Source organism: Triticum urartu, chromosome 3 (genome assembly GCF_003073215.2).
Source record: "Triticum urartu cultivar G1812 chromosome 3, Tu2.1, whole genome shotgun sequence".
In the NCBI taxonomy this organism is placed as follows: Eukaryota; Viridiplantae; Streptophyta; class Magnoliopsida; order Poales; family Poaceae; genus Triticum; species Triticum urartu.
The window spans coordinates 623,673,576-623,678,461 of NC_053024.1; the positions used below are offsets into that span (position 1 = coordinate 623,673,576).

General features: G+C 52.9%; 1 pseudogene; it reads right to left on the bottom strand.

Moving 5' to 3' along the window:
• Nucleotides 1–214: 214 nt before the first annotated feature.
• Nucleotides 215–1,688, bottom strand: LOC125548878 (annotated as a pseudogene).
• Between the last annotated feature and the right edge of the window lie 3,198 nt (nt 1,689–4,886).

A 4,886-nucleotide genomic window follows, 5' to 3' on the forward strand; every position in this document is an offset into this window, starting at 1 on the left:
GGCGGCGATCCGCGGCGGCGGCGATCGTATGGGGCGGCCGAGTAGACGGGGTGGACGGGCGAGTAGATGGGGTGGGCGGGTAGATCGTGCGGGCAGTTTTTTTGTTTTTTTTTCATGCGCGCGGTCTACGTACGCCAGTTACATCCGTATAATACGAGATGGGCATACCTTTTTTTCGTATGACCAATCTGCCCTTCTACGTTTTGTTGGGAGGGGGGGTCTACCGAAGGCAAGCCCCATTTCCTTGAACTCTAGCTTCAACCAACCATTACTGCTCTTCGTTTTCCACGTCATCCAACCCATGAAGGCACCGGTCCTCCAACCTCTCGGCGGCCGCCTCCGGGACCGACACCAGCGCAGTCACGCCACGGGGATCGTCCACCACCGGGAGGAACAAGCAGTACGTCTCGCTGGTCAGTGGGCCCACGTGCAACGGCCGCCCGGCCCCGATGTCCAGGTCCTCCAGCCCATCCGCGTCCACGCCGAGATCACCAGGCTCGCCGAGAGGTCTGGCATGGCGTCCCGTCGCAGCTCGAGGAGGTCAACCGTGGAGCGCACGTAGTCATCATCAATCATCTCCTTGGCCGCCCGCACCAGCCTCGCCGCGTGGTGCTCGCCGGACGGCGCCGCCAACTGCCCAGCCGTCGACTCGGCGCATGCAAGCACGAAGCCGTTGCCGTAGTACCCTTCGGGGAGGCCCGGCTTCACCCGACGGCGGATGTCGACGGTGAAGAGGAGTTTCACGCGGAGGTCGCTCGGAGGACCGAGGGACCGCACCCAGGCGCGCCAGACGTGAGCTGCGAGCGCCTCGAAGGACGTGCATTCCTCGAGCCACGGCGCGCACCGGTCCTTGAGGCGCTGGACGTGTGCCCCCGTGAAGGTCAGAGACACCGGCGCCAGCGGTCCGGTGAAGAGGCTGGACGTTGCCGCCCGTTCATCGCCACTGGGGAAGGAGTTCATGGCGTATTCCTGATGCTCGAACGCGATGCACGGAGGGCAGCGTGGCCTCAGGACCCAGCGGTCATGGAAGGGCGCGACGTGGTGATCGGCGGCTTCGAACCTGGCGGCGCGCGCCCACGCATGGAGGAACTGCGCGGCGCCGATGCCGTCGCAGAGGCAGTGGCTGATGGCCGCGCAAAGGACGGTGCCGCCGCAGCCGAGGCGAGTCACTTGGACGACAAGAGGGGGCACACCAAGGAAGCTCTGCGGCTCGGCTCCGCGGAGCAGCTTCCTCCAAGATTCGTGAGGCTTAGCAATGGCGGACCCCTGGAGGAACTCGTCGGCAGTGAGCCCCGGCAGGAACCCCTCCCCGAAAAGCGCCCCCTCCGCGTTGCAATCGACGACATGCTTGCCGTCGTCCCCGGGCCCGAGCCTGCCGGCGAGCGGGTAGTAGTCGACGAGGACCCTGGACAGCGCCGTCCTGAGGGCGTCGACGTCGACGTGACCGGCGAACACGAAGAGGTACTCGACGGAGAAGCGGAGGAGGCACTGGTCGTCAAGGTTGGAGAGGCAGAGGGTGTGCGCCGGCGTCGGCTGGCTCGGGGTCACCAGCACCGGCTCCATGCGGTGCTCGCAGTCAGCAGCGATGTCCATGTGTTGCTGCTCTGCTGTCGATCTGTGTCATCGACTTCGGCTGCTGGCCTTTGTAGGCCAGAAATGCAGATCAAACAGCTGGTGGAGATGGCCACATTGATGTCACTCACTTGGTTTTGTGATCTATCAATATCCGGTGATCCTCGAAATCTGATAGATATGTTGACCAATGAATGTACATCCTCTGGCTATTCAAAGTGTTTGGATGTGTGTGTGCGCGCGCTATCTTTTTCTTTCCGGTTGCACACAAAACAACGTGCTGAAAAAACAAAGAAGCAAAATAAACTACATCATCTTATCCATATTAATTGTCGCTGATTTAGTACAAAGTTCACCGAGGCATCAAGACCTTTTTAAAGTAAATCAGCGAAATAAATCAGCAACAATTAATATGTATAGGAAGGAGTGTAATACAATATTACACACAATTGATTCTTGTACGTAATAATATTTGCCGTCATATTCTAAGCATTAGTATCATTGAATTTCCATTCTTCGCTCCTAGCAAAGAATACTAATAGTAGTGTTCTCATACAAACCACATACTAGTTCTTGTCTTTGCCGGCCCAGTTCTGCTTCGTCCCGTCCCGCATCATGTTGTCGGTTTTCACGCTACAAGCGGTTTTACTGTGTTTCTTCAAACTAATAAATGTGTAGGTGCAATGCACGTTGATATTAGGCAGTATATTAATTGCATGTAAATATGATGTAGAATATTATGCGTGTTAATTATGTGATTAGTGTTGATATTGATATTTGATATGATATTAGTTGCACGCTAGACATGTCGAGCACTCGTCGGGCAGTCTGGGTAATTAGATTGAGCTGGTTTGATGGTCAAGATTAGTTGCATCTGGTATGTTCATAAATTGGTATTGATATAGATTAACATAGTGCTGGTCTTGAGGCGCGGCACTGCAGCACTGCGGCAATGGGGCTTGTCTATGCGGCCGCCCGGTGTGGCGACCCATCGAAGATGCAGGCCGCCTGCGCCCTCCTCACCCTGTTGGAGTTGCAGGCCGCCAACGCCCTCCTCGCCGCCAAGTTTGGTAGGGGCTTCGCGTCCACTGCTGCAGAGCTGCAGTGTCGAGCCTTGGGACCAGCCTAGGCGCCCTTCCTCGGCGTCCGTGGCAGCAGGCTCGCCTGCAGCTTAAGGATGCCCTTGTGCTGCGGCCATGCCCTCTGCTCCCGTTCCCGGCGATGGGACCCATCACCCTTGGTCGGCGTGATGTTGTGATGTTTGTTGTTCTGCTGCTCTACGCGGCTGCTTTGCCAGCCAATCCATGAAGGAGTTGATTGCTTTTTGTTGTTTGATCGAAGGGTGTCCTTGTAAAATTACAGGGACTGACTTCTAAATAAAGAAAATCCGACCAGTGTTTATTTTACAAAAGATTAGGCTTAGAATCTATGATTTTTGTCATAAATTCGTAAACCAGTATTTTCTACAAAATTTGGCATCAATGTGGTGGTTTTCCACAATTTACACCGAGAAATGAGTCTTCGCCTACATGGCCATGCTGGAGAGGACATGGGAGGCAGCAGGTAAGCGTGCCCGAGTGGGTAAAAGGAGACTAGGTTTATTATTCAATTAGCAGCTAGGGTTTGATGGATGCCAAACATTAATATTTTGATTACATAATATTCACAAGTTGGATGTTAGACATGCATATTCATATTTTTTTTTTCAAGCTAGTTGAGTAATCCATCCGAGAGCTTAACTAGATTGTAAGGTGTGAGCAATACTTGCTCGTGAACATGCACGGTGCAAATCAATACTTGATCTTTCTGGTACCTGACACAGATGCACAATCGCAAGATAAACTAAACACAATAGTCACATGTCAATCGCCTGGCTTTCAAATTTCTGGTCAATCGATTTTGGTTGAAGGAAGAAACAAGCGCGGGGACGAAGAAACTTGCCGGAGGGGAAGAAGAAGGTCGCCGGGCAGGCTACCCTAGTATCTATCTTAGGGTTTCGGGTGGGGGCGGTAGTGGTGGTGGGTGGGGGGGGGGGGCTAGAGGGATGGCCGGGGACGGCAGAAGCACGACGGTGGGCGACGGCCGGGCTGGCGTGAGAGCGCCGCCTACCGCGGGTGGCGGAGGACGACGGTTACAGGGAAGAAGATGAACAGTAGATCAGGCTGGATGTTGAAGAAATCAATCTAGCCGTTCATTTTGAATCTGACAGCTGAAAATAGAGCGACTGACCCAAATCAAATATTCTGTCAACTTACCCCTGGCCAATCCCTAAACTAAAAGATAGAATATCGATGGAAGTATGTAACCGAAAATTTTGCTTGGTTGAAGAGATTAATTTCAACTTGTCATCAGTAATTAAGTTCAAACCAGATACTGGTTGAAAAAATCTATAATCAAATTCATCAATTATTACAAGCTGTCACATCAGATCCGGCCTTCTGCATAGCATTACAAACAAGGGTCATCTAATCTGGATACACTACAAAGTGACATATGCACACGGTGCCGATCAGCAAATCATGCTACCGCGTGTGTCCTGGACAATTGCGCATGTGTGCTAACTTTAGTCATTTAGCAACTCATGTAGTAAGGATTCGACCTGGGCTGCATCCCGGACAATTGCTTATGCATGCCGGCGCCGCCGAACTGACCGTCGATGTGGCCCTCCAAACCGCACACCTCGTCAAAGGCAAAGAACTCGTCGAAGTTGATGTTCTCTGGCAGCTTGATATCTAAGGACTCGTCGTCCATTGCGACGGAGGACGGTCGCGTTCCAGCCACCGGCGCAACACCACTGTCGGTGTCAAAACCGGCGGATCTCGGGTAGGGGGTCCCGAACTGTGCGTCTAGACCGGATGGTAACAGGAGGCAAGGGACACGAAGTTTTACCCAGGTTCGGGCCCTCTCGATGGAGGTAAAACCCTACGTCCTGCTTGATTAATATTGATGATATGGCTAGTATAAGAGTAGATCTACCACGAGATCGAAGAGGCTAAACCCTATAAGCTAACCTATGGTATGATTGTTGTTGTGTATGTTCTATCGACTAGCCTGACCCTGGTTTATATAATGCACCAGAGGCCTAGGTTAACAAGAGTCCTAGCTGAATACGCCGGTGGGGAGAAGTCCTTGTCTTGATCGCCAAGTCTTTGTGGAATCTTCCTTGTATGCGGCAGCTGTCCGAACTGGCCCATGAGTATACTGTCATGGGGGGCCTCGACCCAATCTAATAGATCGGAAAACGACGTGGTGAGTACCCCCTAGTCCAGGACACCGTCAGTAACCCCCTGAACCGGTCTTCAAGTTAGGGACGC